Raw genomic sequence first — 19,341 nt, 5'->3', positions numbered from 1 at the left:
TTAGGCTACATACTCAGAGGAAGGAAGCTTCTGTTGCTTCAAATTTCTCAGTGTAACCCCACTCATATGGCCTTAAAAGCTTTCTGATTCTCTTTATTTAAAGCCATGAGCTTAAGTGTGTGTGTGTGTGTGTGTGTGTGTGTGTGTGTGTGTGTGTGTGTGTTTTGTTTTTTGTTTTTTGTTTTTTTCTGGCTTGTTGGCTTATCTGTAAGCTGTCAAGTGCAATTAAAACAATTATTTCATCTTATAGTCTTGTAATCACCATTATGAACAAAGAGTGAAAGACAGTTACCACTTGGTTACTCGAGATTTGCTTCAGAAAGCTCTGTACCACAAAGAAACATAGCTGGTTGGAAAAGTGAGTGCATGCCATAGATTGCCAGTACTCCAATTAACATTAGCAAACTTTTCAGTACTGTGTTCAAGGCCAAACGCCATGATCTAACCAGTTCCCTGGACCCAACCTTGGTAGCTCACTCATTTTCTGATATGAACTTTTCTTTATCCATTTCAAGCATGAAATCTTTATTCAGTCAGTAATGAGTCAGGTAAGCAGAAAGCACAGCAGTTACTTCAACAAAATATTCCATACATTTCTTGGAAGACTGAAAATAAAGAAGGGAACAGCGAGGTAGCAAATATTTTAAATGTTGGAAGCAGCCACCATTCCTAGGGCTGGGAGAACAAAAGAGACTTTCTTGGTTCTTTTTCTATGATCTTTTAGATTTAAATAAATGCTTTTTAGAAAGTGTGACATAAACTTTCAATTTACACGCTCTGTGTTGAAGTATTCTTTTCACCTTTTTTTATTTTTAACAAATGAGTTTGAAATATTTTGTTTTCTCAATGACAGCTACTTATTGATAATATGAGAACCTGAAAGATGGAGAAGTGGCTCCACGGAGCAATGGAATAAGCCGTGCCTGCCTGGTGCTGTAACCAATGAGTGGCACAGTGAGGCTCATTTTGGGAGTACTAGGAACAGATGGAAACGAGAAGCAAATGCTTCTAGAATTACCCACTGCTGTGGAGGTGAAAAGCATTATGAGGCCAGGCTGATAAGGGAAGCTAACAGAAAAGAAAGGAGAAGGTGCTTTTCTGTTGTCCTGCTTTGCAACTCTATATAGTACTCTCTTGGGAGATCTTAATGAGTTCATGTTCTTTCAAGAGCCTCTGTCCCAGTTCAGCATCATAGAAGAGAGGACAGACTGGGACATTTAAACACCAAAGAAAACAGCTTAAGGACTGGGACAGTTTTCTTCCTTGTCTACTAGATGGAGAATGCCTAAACTCTTTTTTATTCATTTTTGCAGACACTTGAATAATCAAGAAAAAAATGTCATACTTAGGATGTGTTCAGCAAATATTTCTTGGACGGTTGAATGAAGGTTAGAAGGAAGACAGTTTAGATCAGATTTTCAAGAGCTGTGAATTTAGAAGCACTGAATATGTGACTAAAATATGTGTCCTACTGTTGTTCATATATCTGTGATTTTGTCAGTTGCTCTTCTAAGATTTTTACCTCTATAATCTCATTGAACCTGTGGATTCGCCCTATAAGGTACATGCCATTATTATAAAGATGACAAACACAGGCTGGCAAATGCTAAAGGCCTTCTCGAAGGTTCTAGAGTAAATGTGGTGATATAACATAGCGTTAAAGAAAATGAGCGTCTGACACAGAAGGAACTGGATTTGAAGTCCAATGACCTACTCTCTTTTTCGCCTCTATCAACGGAATTGTATAACTGGGCTTCAAACATTTCTTTTGAAAAACCCGTAGTATTCTCAGTGATAATGTTGCTGCTATGGGTCAAAATGTCCTGTTCTCATTTCAATTTAAGAAAAACTTTATTAAGTAATGTTTTTGGCAATACATTGATTAGTTCTTGAGTTCAAGTCAAGGAGTTAGTTATATTGATTTATGACAGAAGTATTCAATAACTAGATGGTAGAAATGATACCCTGAGTACCTCTTCCAGCCAACAACTAAACTTTATGAAAAAGAATATTAAAAGCAAACATAAATTATTAAATGAATGTCAAGAGTGGGCATTTCAGAATATAAATTAATTCACTAGAAAAAAGTATGCTAGCATACATACCCACACACAAAGACAGAGATGGCAACTGAGAGAAAGTTACGGTGTTTGAAATACATTTTCTGTCTATTCCTTTGAGGACCAATATACATCTTGAGAAAATGATGGTCTTATTTATACTTCATACACACATTTGTCTATTATTTCAAGAGTCCTTCCAAAATGTAATTAGTTTGTGAGCAAGCTAGTCCAATCCTTTGCTTTCAATATTAACATCTTTTAAATTCAAATAAATGCACCAAAGGGGGGCATAAACAAAACTCTACCTTGTATTTTCTTCCTTAAAGAGCTTTCTCTCACCAAATACTTTACATTTTGTTTCTGAGGGATATCTAATCATATTCAGTGTATAGTGTACCCGTATTCATCTCAAACACTTTCTATTTCGAAGGGGCTTATACACGTTAACCCACCTAGTATACTATAACTGCATGCTGCTTTCAGTGAGTAGACAGGCAAACAGCTGCAGAGCCGTTAAGTGGGATGCCTGCAAGTCTTGAAAATACCCACCTTCATATAAGAATTAGAACATGAGACTGTTTAACCAACTACATTGCCCTCCATTTTAAATGAAAAGAAAAGAGTAATGGAGAGGAAAAGAAAGTCAGAGACATTAAAACATTTTCAAAATCATTTATATAGCTTGTACTCCAAGCCAATATTTTGATGTATTCCTTCAAATAAACATGCTCTTACCATATAATCCAGAAATCACGCTCATGGGTATTTACCCAAATGAGTTGATTGCCAAAACTTGGAAGCAACCAAGATGCCCTTCAGTAGATAAATGAATAAACAAACCGTAGTTCATCCATACAATAGAATATTATTCAGCAGTAAAAAGAAATGAGCCCTCAAACCATAAAAGATATCAAAGAACTTTAAATGCTTGTTAATAAGCAAATCAGAAAAGCCTACCTAGTGTTCCAACTACATGACATTCAGAGACAAAACTACAAATGTATTAAAAGATCAGAGCTGGTCAGGCACAGTGACTCACTCCCGTAATCCCAGCACTTTGGGAGGCCGAGGCGGGTGGATCACGAGGTCAAGAGATCGAGACCATCCTGGTCAACATGGTGAAACCCCATCTCTACTAAAACTACAAAAAATATGCTGGGCATGGTGGCGCGTACCTGTAACCCCAGCTACTCAGGAGGCTGAGGCAGGAGAATTGCCTGAACCCAGGAGGCGGATGTTGCAGTGAGCCGAGATCGCGCCATTGCACTCCAGCCTGGGTAACAAGAGCGAAACTCCGTCTCAAAAAAAAAAAAAAAAAAAAAAAAAAAAGGAGCAGGGCGGGGTGGCGGTCGCCTGTAATCCCAGCTAATTAGGAGGCGGAGGCAGAAGATTTGCTTAAACCTGGGAAGCAGAGGTTGCAATGAGCTGAGATCGTGCCATTGCACTCCAGCCTAGCGATAGAGTGAGACTCCATCTCAAAAAAATAAAAAATAAAAAGATCAGTGCTTTTCAAGTGTTACAGAGAAGGAACTGAGGAAAAGATAACTAGGTGGTACGCAGGCAAATTGTAGGGCAGTGAAACTGGTCTGTCTGATACTATAATGGTAGATATACATCATTATATGTAAAAAGTTGGGGGAAGGATTGAATACAGAGCGGATAATTTGAGAAAAGAAATATTACAGAGTCAACTCTAATATAAACTATGAACCTAAGTTAATAACGGTGAATCAATAATGGTTCTTCCATTATAACAAATATACCACACTAATGCAAGATGTTAATCATAAGGAAAACTGGCAGAGTTGGGGGTATGGCTGGTATATAGAAACTCTCCTCTTTTCTGTCATTTATTGTAAAGCTGAAACTGATTTGAAGATACAACCTGATCATTAAAAAAAAAAAAAAGAAATATGTACCATAGATGTTTGAAACCCATTTGCTTTGCCTGCCATAGAACAATGTTCACTATACACAATGCCTCGCAACTGGATCTTATCTCATTTTATTTCTGCCAAGAATGGATGAGAATGGGTAACTTTAAACCTATGAGTGGCATTAGTATATCTGGTAGACATGTAATAACACTCAATCTCTTTTATACCTTATCCAAATTATGATGAATAAAATGCAGTCTCTAGTCTGATTTATTATCTTCCTCTATTCTCAGTAAACTGGGCCAAAATCCTCTCATATTCCACACTTGGAAGCAACCAAGATGCCCTTCAGTAGATGAATAAATAAACAAACAAATAAATAAAGAGTGACTACAGTTTGGAAAACAGCAGGGCTGGCTCAAGGATGAAGGTATATGATTCAAGACAGAGTTCTAACGGACAGGAAGTAAAGCAACAGAAGAGGCATCCTATGGACCCATCTAAAGTTACATCTAAGCAAATTTTACTGTAAAATAACCAGATATAATGGCAGTGCCTGTGTATGTGTGTGTGTGTGTGTGTGTGTGTGTGTGTTGGAGTTGGGGGAAGGATCAAATACAGAGAGGATAATTTGAGAAAATAAGTGAAAGTTACAGTATGTAAATCATGTTATATAGCACAGGTGATTCTATTTCTGTGTTATTCAGACTTTATAAAAAACAACTATACCCAGATACACACACACATCTCATCCAATCATACAAACATAGTTTTATAAAGACAAATAGGCCAAGGAATGATTTTGTAGAGAAAACAATTCAGTTCATTGATCATAACAACAAGAGGGTAAAGGGAAACCCACATATACTTTCTAATTGTTAACAAGATCTAAATTCATTAGATTAAACCCAATAGACGTGTGTCCTCTTGTTTCCTTACAAAGCCTGATATCAACCTATTATATTAAAAATTACCCATTTCAGTTATTAATTTTCCTACTTCCCACATCCCTAGAGAGAATTTCCCCATACTCTATGAGACAGAGAAATATTACATGTCAGTGATATCTCTACTTCTCTTTTTTTTTTTTTTTTTTTGAGACGGAGTTTCACTCTTGTTACCCTGGCTGGAGTGCAATGGCGCCATCTCGGCTCACTGCAACCTCCGCCTCCTGGGTTCAGGCAATTCTCCTGCCTCAGCCTCCTGAGTAGCTGGGATTACAGGCACGTGCCACCATGCCCAGCTAATTTTTTTTTTGTATTTTTAGTAGAAACGGGGTTTCACCATGTTGACCAGGATGGTCTCGATCTCTTAACCTCGTGATCCACCCGCCTCGGCCTCCCAAAGTGCTGGGATTACAGGCTTGAACCACCGCGCCCAGCTATACATCTACTTCTTTACCATTACACAGAAAACATGAATATATTCATTTCATTGTTATGTTTATCTCTTGGTTCTTAGCAAAATTTTGCAACATACAAAAATTTCTATATAGTTGTTGCATTTTTGTTTATCTTATTTTCAATTTTAGCCCATCTCCATATCTGTGCTACTTTAATATAAAAGATGATCTCTGTTTAGAAGATATTAAAGTCCTTAACATATTTTGTTTATGGTTGACATCAAATACATAGCATCAGAATTCTCTCTCAAGTCACACTGCTCAAAAATTTATATTATCAAAATTTAATTACGTGAGAAAGAACAGCATTATACTATATACCAGTAGATGTGGATTGATTTCCACGTAACTTTGTATATTATATATATATATATATATATATGCTAGTTGCATTCAAAATTCGCTATTTTCAAAGTATGTAAATTTTCAAGCAGAGAATCGAAACCTATATATTTACTTTGAAAACACCAGTGAAGGATGTATCTTTACCATTTTCATCTTTCTATTTTATTTAAGCAACTGCTGTTCTACACTGATAAGTCAAGGAACTATGCAAGAAATGATAGAATCCCATGATTCATTGCCTAGAATTCCTCCTTTTCTCTGACTTCTCAAAAGAAGTGTCACTCACATTGTATATGTCACTTCTTTCTCTTTCCATGAGCTAGCATCATTTCAAGAAAGCTTAGACCGACTAAGTCAGTTGCTTGTTCATGGACTCATTATTAAATGCTGCATAACCCCCAAACAAGTCCTGCAGTAAGAGAAGATCTCTAGCTGCTGTAGAGATGGGAGGAATATGTTTCCATTTATTAAGAAAGTCTATAGCACAAGTCAATATACCTGGCTTTCAAAAGTGATAAGAGAAATACTCCTTCTTCCCATAATAAACCCTCCCATGAGCCTCTGTGTATATAATGACAACTTTATGTCATGCCATACATACAATGTGTTCTGGAATTTAAAAATGTTTTTTCTATGTGGGTGTGGATAGTTAAAACATTCTTCTATCTTCAAGTCTGCTATCTCTATTTTTGTGAAAGAAAAGAAAAAAAAAAAGGTAATATTCTCTTTTTAGCTGCCTGCTGATCTCTTCTGAAAGCAAACTGCATGGAAAGCCACAGAGTCACTGACTTTCTATGCTGTCCATAGATATATGGAGATCATGTAAAGGAAGTTTCTTCCCTCAGGTTTGGCCTTGTTTTTTTATTTCTTATGATGCTACTTGCATAACATATCATCTTTACATTTGCCTAAAATAGGTCATATTAATATTTCAAGCCATTTTTATTTTTTAAGGATTAAGCATTTTATATACAAGAATATTTTAAAGACAGTGAGTTTGAAAAGCATACGATATATTTCATTTTCCTGTGAAAATAAAGGCTTCATATTGATCTTAAATGTTTCTTTGCGTGGGGAGTAGCATAAAGCTACTTTTAAAAGTCTCCACACTGTAAAAACAGGGAAAACACTTGAAGAAAGCTCTATAACCTCTTTCAGTGGTCTGATGAGTATAACACAGGAAGAAAGAGCCCCCTAATGGTTCAGATATCTGTAAAAACAGAAGAGGTTGCACTTTCTCAATTCTTGTTTCACTATGGCTAAAATGAGTATTCAGCAAAGATACTTGACACTATGGAAGTGAATGGAGGGTTGAATAAAAGGTCAATTAGAGCTCTCTCAAAAATGCAAACAAAGGTGAGAACCCCTAAGAGGAATTGGTGAAGTAAGCTGTTAGATTTCAGACTCAGAGTGTTGCTTACATATGTGATTTCTAGCAAGCTTGTCTTCCTCAATCATGTTCCGGAAGAGCACTGATCTGGAATGCAGGAGGCATATTCATTACACAGCTGGAAAGTGTGAAATATTCTTTAAATAAAACTTTTTTTCCAATCATTGACCATTTCCTGTTAGTAATATGGGATTAAATTCCTTACGGTAGAAATTAAGGAATTTGTAAGAAAACAAAAAAGGAAATCAAATTAATATTGAGGATAAGCTAAGAAGAATGTCCTAGTGCAAGAAGCAGAGAGTGCTAAGAAATCACTTTTAAAGTATTTTTGAAGGAAGAATACGCCTATTCAGAGAAAAAAATTAAGAACTGATGTTACATCTATTTATGCTAAAATTTTAATGGTCTCATAAAAAATTGGAATTAAGTTTTTCTTAATTTCCTATAAATCAATATAGCCCATAAATAAGTACCAGGAGGAAACTGAACTGTATAAAGCAACTTGGATACTTAAGATTCTTGCAACAAAAATTATAAAATTTAAAGTAATTTTGTATATGAAACTTAAAAATGAGTAGAAGAATTTGTTAAAACCAAGTTGCATCCTTGAGTGAGAGGTTATATTATTTAGCAATAGATAATAAAATGGAATGATTAAAATATAATTTTGAATACAACTATTAAAAGTATACTTAATATAAGCAAAACAATAACTAAACAAGGTTATAATAGATTTAAAACAAATTCCACATGTGAATTTGGCATGATACTGCAGCTATATGCATAAATATAGGATCTGTAGTACCGGTCACCATTCTCAGTTAATGGTTCGGCATTTGTTTCCCAAATATAATACTTAAAAGAAGTATATATAGTTTTTTTTTAAAACAAATGACTCAATTTAAAAACAAAAACATTGCTATTATTTAACCCATATCTCCACTTCCTAAAACCAACTGTACTTTCCAAAATGTATATCAACAATTCAATTATTCACTTCTGATATAATTACATCAACAGAATACCAAGGTAGCTGTAATAACACTTGCATTATTAGGAAACATCTAAATATCATCTTGCATTCAGAAGACAAAATGAATGTCATAAAATTATGTTTCTCAAATATGCATTTTTATTTAAAATATAAACAAGGCTGAATAAAACACACAAAACAACTATATAGAATATGTAATAATTATAAATTCAGAAACATTGGCTACCAATAAGTTCGGCAATCGTGTTTTTGTTTGAAACATCGAACAACATATTAAAAACTTTTGGTGACTTATCACAGATGGCAGTTTGTTCTTTGATTAGAGGAGTGACTCAGGAAACTTCACTCAAAAGGACAGTCAGAGCAATTTTTGGAGTAAAATATCTCTTAATTAATCCAAAAGCAAATAAATTGACATAAAAATGTCACAAACCATTTGAGTTCCAGCAAGCATTAAATAAATCCTTTCTGTCACAGTGTTTTCTCCTTAGCAGTTGATATCTGTGACCTATAAAACTAAGGTCAATCAAATACATCAGGACTGCATTGCCCCAGGTCATTATTTCCAGTCCATCCCATCAATTTCCTCAGATAGCATTTTTAAAAAGTCTATTCTTCCCAGAAGAGGATTTAATATGTGCAAAGTTCCCATATATTCAGATGCTTAACCCATACATAGCATTCCTGACACTCAAAACATTAATTGATGCTACCTCAGGTAAGCAATGAACTCTAAAATAGCTCAACATCTCCAGAGTCATATTTCTTTGCCTTAGCTCAGTACTTTCTTATGAACAAATGCTGACCATCGTAGCCACAATAAGAGGGCAGTCTAATGTCACATCTTTTAAGAAATATTCTGTTTGTATTGAAGAGTTAAAACTACAATCAAAAAACAGATTCAGAAAAAATAACCAACAATTACTGAAAAGCATATGATAGCATCTATGTTTGCATAAAATATAATAATTGATAATTAACGCAGTAATGATCCTTTCTTGATATGCTATTATTTACCAAAGTTGTTTAACAGTTAAAAACAATATTTATGAAAATATTGTAAGGTTGTCACAAAAAAATGTACTTTGTAATATGAACTTGGCTTATATTTCTTCTTTACATGGAGCATCTGCTACAGAAACTTATGATATAGTGGTCTTATTTTTGAAAAAAAATCTGTACCTGGAGCTTTTTCAAAAGGCAAATATATTAATATAAACACAGTATGCATTTCCACATTTCTAAATCCACACACTTGTGTATAGAATTTACTTAAATGCATCACTGCAAACTCAGTTTTAAAAACATGCAAAGCTATGATGTATTTTGCCGTTAATGATTAAAAAGGAATGGAGAGATAAAAATTTAATTTCCTTACCTGGAGCATGAAAATGTTCCTGTTCAATGCTGGAACAAAGTGGAACTGGAAGAGGGACTTGATTTTTGTTTCCTTTTCAAAATCCGCTTTAATGATGCAGGAGTAAGATGAGCTATTCCAAGGTGAAGTCTGTTATTTCCTGCTGGAGCTCACAGCTGACATCCTCTTGTAAAAAGAAAGGCACCTCTCAGTAAGTTGTTCACTGAGGGAGCTACAGAGCAAGATTATCGGGCACAAGCAGTCACATAGTGATTCTATGGAACGTGCACTGGCTTCCTCCCCACCTTGCGTTCCTCTCTCTCTCTCTCTCCCTCTCTTTCTCTCTCTCTCTCTTTCCTTTTCACCCTGACGCTCGCTCAGCTCGGAGTCTCAGCTCCTGCTGCTGCTGTATAATCAATCTAGCCTGTCTGAAGCTAATAGTCCCCTATTTAACCAGCCAATCAATAGCAAGGATTCCACTGCTAGTCCCAAGAGTCTTTTCCAAGAATGTTACAAACAATAAGAGTTTTGCCAGCAGTTTAGCCAAATATTTTTCATTATTTTATCTCCCTTAGAGATAGGACTTGAGAGGGCAGAGGCTTAAAGCAAGCTTAGTGTTATTGCTGATTTTTACGTTTTAAAAATTTACCCCTTCTTAACCAGCTGATAACTTATAATTATATGTCCTCACCTGCTATCTATTATCATATAAAAATTGCTGCAGAGTAGCAATGTGTGATAGGATCTTTCTCATTCAAACATGTAGGAATATATTCAGTAAAAAATTATATATGCTGACAAATTTTTTTGCTATAAACAATGCCTCCAGTAGCTGGTATGACTAGGATTAATTAAAGAACATCTCATTATAATGATTTATTTTAAAAGTTATCTATTTTATTTTAGAAACATGGTAAATAATTTTGTTCCTCCTAAGGAACAAGAGGTGATGTTTGTAGATATTTTTGAACCAGGGTCTGAGTTAGGTTTCAATGTATAAACATTTTTTTCAATTTTAAAGCATTAATCTACAAAAGGATCCTTCTGAATGTATCAAATAGAGCATTTACACCTGATTCATCCCTGCAAGGTTAAGAAGATTTTCTTCTTAAAGTGAAACATTCATTGCTCAACTGCTGTGACTGACCATAATAAAGAAACACAAAGCAAACTATTGAAGACCAGGGTGCTTTCTCATTTCCCACATGCTTGGGGTGTGTGGGGGGAGAGCAAAAAAGCAAAAGAAAAAAGAAAAGAGCATATGGGGACACATTAGCCAAACCCTAGATGTGTAGTCTTTCTCAGTTTCTAATAAGGATGTAGTTGCTTATCTCAATTTCACAGTGCTTGGTCAAGTACCCTTTTAGTTACATTTTCTTTGGAATACTGCATTTCTGCATTCATTAAAGGAAACTGTATAAGAATCTTTAACTGCTTTAATTCCCAGTTGGCATTAAATTCCAGGTAGTAGTCATTGTCTCTCCAACCTGCAGCATCATACAATACAAATAAAAATTTATAACATGTGCTAAAGCATCTTGTAAATGAAGAGTGAAAAGGCCATAAGGTATGTACGATCATGAAGTTACACTCAATTAAAGTCCAAATTGGGAAGTGTTGTAACACCTGTCAGAGACACACTTCTTTGATTTAATTGACTCAGTTCAGCAAATATATATTGAGCAACTCTTTGCATCAGACAGTCATATATTCTTAGTTATAGAAAAGTAATTAAGTAAAGGAGAGAACAGGTTACTTTGTTTTTCGTATTTTCCATGTAGTGTAGTTTGGGTAGTCAGTCACCCAGGAGTTTGCAATCTGGTAGCTAGATAAGGAGTTCTCAAGTAAGCAACACACAAGAGAGAATAATTTACCTGCTTTCTTCAATAGCAGTTCAAAGAGCAACAAGTTGTCAAGATAAATCACGCCTCCTCTGAAACAACAGAAAGACCCTGTAAAAAAACATAGCCTTGCAGTGATTCTTATCAAAGAGAATAAAAAGTAACTTACAGGGAGAAGAAGACGGCAGTGGTGAGGGGAGGAACAACAGAAGCAAAAATAAAATGTTAAAGGAGATGGGTGATGGGAAAGGGGTGTTGGAGAAACAGCAAAGACGGGATGTGTGGCCGGAACTTGTAAAGCCTATAAAAGTAAACGACAAAAAGGGAAATCCTCATAATATGTAAGACTTTGGATGCCAGGTTGACAGTTATTGGGTAGTTGAGAGCATTTCAGTTTTACGTTTTTAAACAGAAATGTACTAAACTTGTCAGTATGCTTTGGGAATCTCTATATAACAAAATCGTGTCACTTTAGTGCTAGAATGGGACCCCACTGAAAGTCAACAATCACTAGGGAGAAATTTGCCAAGGTCTCCCTTAGGAGTAATTATGGGTAGAACCAGTGTGCAGATGTTAGCAATTAGCAGAACGAATTAATATTAAAAAACATCCTGAAAGGAGGTCTCTGCATGACTTTGCAACCTAATAAGAAGAGGTATAGCTTAGGAAGGCTTTACATTTTCAACCCAGGTGGACGACTGAAAAAAATAAGTGAATGATAAATAGCATGTTTACTAACATTCCATCTCAGTTTTTTTCTGTCATAATATTTATCTCTAGTTAAATTTGCTTTGTAGTTGTTCTTATGTGTATTTTCCACTACACTGTAAGCTTCATGATGGAAAAGAACTGGTTTTGTACAACACTTACGCCTCAGCATTTTCAGGAATTGTACCTGGCATATATTAGTTGTTCAATAAATATGTGTTCAGCGGAAAACAATAAAATAATTCCCATGTTTGGAATAATAGAATAACCACCACATGACAAGTACTCAGCTAAGAATTCTCCAAAAATTGTTTTATTTAACATGCAAAACTCTATAAAATGAATATCATTCCATTTTACACATAAAGTGAACTTAAGCAAGATGATTACCTTGTCTAATGACACATAATCAATAAGTGTCTATTGAATTCCAAAGCCCATACTCTTTATAATGTTGAGTCTTCAGGAACCAGCAGATAATATAACAGAAACTAATAATCTGGATATTAATTTGTGGAACATATAAGTGAGTAGGTGGAAAGAACAAAAATAAATCAAATTAAAGGTTGGGATTCTGGGAAGATGGCATAGTAGGATGTATCAAAAATCTATCTCTGTTCTGTAGACAAAAATTGCACTGGCAGAATCTGACTAATGTAACTATTTTAGAACTCTAGAGTCTATTGAAGGCTTACAATTTCCAGTGACAACTTAGATGGTTAATTTGTAGTTAATTTGGTCCATTTAAGCTCTTAGCACAGTAAAAGTTAGCATCCCACTCTTAAGCCCTATGGCAGGCAGCTGTGCATGTATTTCTAGAATAGATTGCATATAGTGCGTAGTGGCCAAGGTTAGAAAAAAATGACCCTGCCTTCCAATATTGGAGATCTGTGCTATGCTCACTGATTGCTAATCACAGAAGAGCACAAGAGAGATAGTAGCCATTGTTGCCACAGCTTCCCTCAATGTTGCAAGCCCCTCCCTCTCTAAGTAATGTGTCTTTCAGGAGATTTATAGGGCTGGGACCATTTTCCTTCTTCCCTTTTTTTCTATTTTCTATTTAGGAGCTAGACAGTGAAGATTAGGGTATTAGGATAAAATTAGAAAGTTACCAAGCATGCCCAGGTATAGAAGTAGGCTCAGAAAATACCTGAGAAGACCTTATGGTTTACACAATGGGATGATCTTTGTAACAATCAAACAAATCCAAAGGGAAAAAACGAAAACCAAAAACAAAACAGAAAACAGCCAACTATTGGGGAAGGGGATGATTGATTTCCTGAGTTACTACATTTTTAGATTCAAATGTTTAGTTGTAAACAAGAAATCTCAAGGCATACAAAGGAATAGGAAAATATGGTCTCAAAGGTAAACAAAACAAAACAAAAATAAAAACTGTCCCTGAGAAAGAATTGAAGGCAGATCTGCTAGGCAAAAATATTAAAACAACTATCTTAAAGATGCTCAAGGAACTAAAAGAAGGTGTGGACAAAGTAAAGAAGAGAATGCAATATTTGATAAAAATATCAATAATGAGATAGAAAACCTAAAAATAAACCAAAAACAAATATTAGAGTCAAAAGTATAATCACAAAAATGAAAACTTTAAAAGAGGGGTTAAAAGTCAGATTTGAATAGGTGGAATAAAGAATCAGAGAACTGGAAGTTAGGATAGTAAAATTTATTGAGTCTGAAAAAACAGAAAAATTGAAGAAAAGTGAACAGAGCATAAGGGACTATGAGACACAATGAGGTAGACCAACATATGCACTGTCAAAATGTTAAGGAGAAGACAGGGAGAAAGAGACGGAGAATATTGAAATAAATAATGACTGAAAATTTAACAAATTTTATGAAAAACATGAATATAAATGTATAGGAAGCTCAGTGAATTTTGAGTAGGATGATCACAAATAAGATGACTCATCGTGATGATGAGATGACTCATAACAAGACATCACAGTCAAACTTTTAAATGCCAAAAATAAAAACAGAATTTTGAAAGCATCAAGAGAAAAGCAAAGTCATATACAATGAAGTCTCAATAAGATTATTAGCAGATTTCTCATAAGAAGCTTAGAAAGCTGGAATGCAGTGGGATGATATATGCAAAGTGCTAAAAGAAAAAAAATGTCAGGCAAGAACACTGCGTTCGGCAAAATTATCCTCCAAAAAAAAAAAAAAAAAAAACCTGTCCACCAAGAATCCTATGTCTAGGAAAATTGTTCTTCAAAGTGAGAAATAAATTAAGACATTTTCAGTTAAACAAAAGCTTAAGGGAGTTTGCTTTTATTATTATTTTTAAACACTTGACTTTCCTTCAAGGAATGCTAGAAGGAGTCATACAGTTTGAAATAAAAGAACAGCAGACAGTTATTCATTGCCATATGGAAAAAAACAAATCTCAGTCAAGGTAAATATTTGGACAATTAAAAAATGTGTATTATTTTACAGGAATGTATAACTCTACCTGTTCATTTCTAAATGATTATTGTAACTTTGGTTTATAACTTCAAGTTTTGTTTTCTACATATTGAAGAGATTAATGCATCACAAAGTTATTAGTTTATGTTTTGGGGGTACACAATGTATAAAGAAGCAATTTTGCAACATCAAAAACCCAAGGGGGTGGGATAGCCCTGTTGCAAGAACAATTACTGTCTACTCTTGAAGCTAAGCTTATGTAGGTTCAAGTTACTCTTGTATCTTTAGGATGTTATTGTCCCCATGGTAACCACAAAGATTGTAGCTATAGAATTATTAAAAAGAAAATGAAAATGGAGTTTAATGTTTTGTTACAAAAAAATCAGCTAAGAGCAAAAGAAGGCAGCAACACAGAAAATGTGCAACAAAAAGTCATAAGGCAGACAGAATGCAAGCAGAAAAATTACAGAAGTCAGTCTCTTCTCCTCAGTAATTTAAATGTAAGTAAATTAAACTCACTAATTGAAATACAGAGAGTAGCAGAATGGATAAAAACATAATCCACCTGTACGCTATGTACAAGGGACTAACTTTAGAATCAAAGACATTAATAGATGGAAAGTTAAAGGTTGGAAAAATATATTTTATGCAAATAGTTACCAAAAAGAGCACGTATGTCCATATTAATATCAAACAAATTAGACTTTAGTTAAGAAAGGTTACAAGAGACAAAGAAGACTGTTACATAATAGTACCATTTTAGTAAAACAACAATATTTAATAATTATAAAAATATACCTTTTTCAAAAAGCAGCCTGTAAAATACATGAAGCAAAAATTAATAGAATTGAAGGGAGAAATAGTTCTAAAATAATAGTTGAAGACTTTAATAGCCCATTGTCTGCAATGGCTAGAAGAATTAGTCAAAAGATAAGTTAAAAAATAGAATTATTAAATGACATTGAAAGAGCTAGATATAACAGGCATACAAGAATACTTTAGCCAACAATATAATACACATTCTTCTCAAATGCACCTGGGACATTTTCTAGGATAGATCACATTAGGCCATAAATCCCCCCGAAAATGGAGAATACTTTGAGACAACTAAAAATGAAAACACAACATACCAAAACTTATAAGATATAGAGAATGCAGTGGTAGAGAAGAAGTTATAGCTATAAATGATTACATTTTTTTAAAGTGTTATCAATTTAGCACATTAAACTTATGGCTTAAGGAACTAGAAAGGGAAGAACAAGTTAACCCAAAGATAGCTTAATAAAAAATAAGAAAAATTAGAGCAACTATAAACAAAAGAGATGAGAGAAAATAATATTAAAAATGTAAGAAACCAAAAATTGGTTCTGTAAAATAATTGACAAAATTAACATACTTTTAGCTAGATATACTAAGAAAAAAATAGGAAAAACTAAAATTAATAAAATAAGTAATGAAAGGGCAGACTTTACTAGAGATTTTATAGGAATAAAAATGAGAATAAGAGCATCATGAGCATTTGAATAAAATTATCAAGACAATTGATAATATAGATGAAATAGACACATTCCTAAAAACAAAAAAATGACCAAGAGAAAAACTCAAAAAAAAAAAAAAAGAAACTCTAAATAGAAATGTAACTAGGAGGGAGATTGAGTTACTAATCAAAAATCTCTCATGAACAAAATGCTTCTGGCTTTATTGGTAAAAGCTACAAAACAGTTAGTGAACTAGCACCAGTCTTTCTCAAAAATTTTGAAAAACTTTAAAAGAAAACGCTCTATAACGTGTTATATGAGATCAGCATTACCCTAATACTGAAGCCTGTAGGTGACACTACAATAGTAGCAAACCCAAGTTAGCAGCATATTAAAATGCTTATACAATATGACCAAGTGGGATTTATTTCTGAAATGCAATAATGGTTTACCACTAAAAAACATGCAGTTTAATATACTGTATTAAAATAATGAAGAGGAAAAAGTAAATGAAATTTATTATCTTTTCATGATAAAAAAGTCAACACATTAGAAATAGAAGAAAACTAACAATAAAATCTAGATGTGAGAAACTCACAGGGAATATCATATTTAATGACAAAAGACTGAAAGCTTTTCCTTTAACATCAGGAGTAAGACAAGTATACCTACTTTCTTCACTTCTATTCAACATAGTATCAAAGTATTAGCCATAGCAATTTGGCAATTAAAAAAAAGACATCAAAATAAAATAAAGAAGTAACATTATCTTTGTTTGCAGATGATATGAACTTACAAGAAGAAAAAACAACAAAACTAAAGTTTCCACAAAATAAAACATATCAGAAATAATAAATTCAGAAAAGAAGCAGGGTACTAAGTCAACAAGAAAAAATCAGTTGCTTTATGTAAAAGTAACATAAATCAGAAGGAAATTAAGAAAGCAAGTTCATTTATACTAACATCAAAAATAATAAAATATGTAAGAATTGATGTAACTAAGGAGGTTAAGGTCTTATACAATGAAAATACAGACATTGCTGAAAGAAATTAAAGAAGACATAAATAAATGAAAAAAAGTTCATGGATTGGAAAACTTAACTATTGTTAAAATAGCAATATTATCCAAATTGATCTTCAGATTTAATGCAACCCCTGTCAAAATCCCTATTGCTTATTTTTCTGCAAAAATAGAAAAAAAAATTATTCTAAAATGTATATGGAATCTTTAGGTATCTTAGTAGGCAAAACAATTCTAAAATGAAAGAACAAAGCTGGAGGACTCACAAACCCTGATTTCAAAAATTACTACAAATCCACAGTAATTGAAACACTATAGGCACACACACACATAAAAACACGTATATACATTAATGTAATGACTAGACTACAGAAATAAACCCTTGCATTTATTAGAAAGTAATTTTGGACTTAAGAAAAAAAATTCTTTTCAACAAAGGGTGAAGAAATACTGGATATCAACATGCAAACAAACAAAACAATGTTGGACTCCTACCTAATAGCAAATGCAAAAATTAACTCAATCTATGATCTATTGATCCAGTAAACAAATGTGACCTAACTGTGTGTTCTAGAACTACAGAGGTCTAAGACAAAAACTATGGCCAAAGCTTCATGACATAGGATTTGTTAATTATTTTGTGGATATGCCATCAAAACAGTTGGAAAGAAAGGAAAAATAGTTAAAATTGAAATTTATAATTTTGTAAAATTGTGCATCAGAAGTTACCATCAATTGAATACAAAAGCAACCCACAAAATGAAAGAAAATATTTACAAATCATATATCTGTTAAAGAATTAGGACCTAAAATACATAGACAATTCCTAAAATTCAACAACTCCAAAGAAACAACTTAATTCAAAAATGGGCAAGACATTTGAATAAACTTTTCTCAGAAGAAGATAAGTAAATTCGTAATAAGCACATGAAAAGATGCTTAACGCTACATGATCAGGGAAATTCAAATCGAATCTGTAGTGAGGGGCCACCTGAAAAATAATAGGATAGTTACTATGTAAAGCAAACAGAAGATTATAACTGTTGGTGAAGATAAGCGATGGAGAGAAATTAGACCTCTTGCACTATTGGTTGGGATGAAAAATGGAATGGCTGCTGTGGAAAACAGTATGACAATTTCTCAAAAAATTAAAATAGAATTGACATATATTCCAGCAATTCCACTTCTGCACATATATGCAAAAGAATTGAAAGGAGGGTCTTGAAGAGATTCTTTTACACCTACATTCATAGCAGAATTATTCAAAATAGCTAAAACATGGAAGCAACCCATTTCCAATGACAGATAAATGGAGTTTTAAAAGTTGGTATATACAGACAATGAAATGTTATTCAGTGTTTAGAAAAGGCTGAAAAATTCTTCATTGAGCTACAACATAAATGAACCTTGAGTGTGTTGTGCTAAGTGAAATAGGCCAGTACCCAAAAGACAAATAATATATGATTCCACTTACATGAGGTCCTTAAAATAGTCAAAATCGTTGAGACAGAAAGTAGAATGGTGTTTACAGCGGCTAGTGGGAGGGAGAAATAGTGAGTTTGACAACCACTGGAGCCACGTGTTAGGTGTAAAGGTGAATGGTAAGAGGCATTAGGAGGAGGGCTATTGCAGAACTATGCAGAATAGGAATAGGTACTGAGTTCCATTAGACGGTAAGTTGACCAAGTGGAAAGTGAAGGTTGGCAGAGCTTCCCTGACGCCCCAGCTGTGCCTGCAGATCATAAATTTTCAGTGGCATCAATATGCAAGATTGCATGGATTTCCTGGGCTTGTTGTGCTCACAGCTTTGAATCCTCAGAGATGAAAAGATTCATAGAGAGCAAAGATTATTTTTTACAAGAAATTTGGTAGAAAAAAGAAAAGAGGACAGAGAGAGAGAGGCACTAATATTTTGCATACCCCGAGCCTCAGAGATCCCAAGACCTTGTTTTAGTAAATACCTTGAAGAGTATGTTTCTGTGGATAAGGGAAAGAACTTGAAAAAGGCAACTTGAGAAAGCAAGTAAGAGAGAGAACCCTTAATATATTTCACAAAGGAAATGAGAAGGGGGGCCAAAAGTGTTCATGGGGGATTTAGTACATACAAAGAGAAAGGTTATTTATTTGAAGACTAGAAAAGTTTTATAGAAAACAATATTATCATAAATTAATTAATGTATTTCAAAAATATTATTAATACCTAACATTCCAAGCAATTTACTAGGAGCTGGAAATTTAAATATATAATTAAAATTTTTCCTGTCTTCAAGTTGTCCAATCTAATAGAAAAATTATATATTTTTAATTATATAAAATTTACATAATTATAATGATTAATATGAATAAGTTCACAATAAGATTAGAGCACTAAGAATCATAGAAATTGAAAAGTCAAAAACACATTGGAAGATGAGCATACAGGTGGGGTGAACATAGTGAAA

The 19,341-nt window shown here is 33.7% G+C and overlaps 1 protein-coding gene across 1 annotated transcript in view; it reads right to left on the bottom strand.

Annotated features, from left to right (window-relative positions):
• Positions 1-9,840, bottom strand: part of CDH18 (cadherin 18) — a 1,130,917-nt gene extending 1,121,077 nt beyond the window's left edge. Inside the window, exon 1 of the mRNA XM_017524647.2 lies at positions 9,450-9,840. The gene's annotated coding sequence lies outside the window, so the exon portion shown is untranslated. The remainder of the gene's footprint in view (positions 1-9,449) is intronic.
• Positions 9,841-19,341: the final 9,501 nt, after the last annotated feature.

The sequence above is a fragment of the Cebus imitator genome, unplaced genomic scaffold (genome assembly GCF_001604975.1).
Source record: "Cebus imitator isolate Cc_AM_T3 unplaced genomic scaffold, Cebus_imitator-1.0 Scaffold35, whole genome shotgun sequence".
Classification (NCBI taxonomy): domain Eukaryota; kingdom Metazoa; phylum Chordata; class Mammalia; order Primates; family Cebidae; genus Cebus; species Cebus imitator.
The sequence above is the reverse complement of the archived record's forward strand: the minus strand, read 5'-3'. Positions and strand labels throughout refer to the sequence as shown.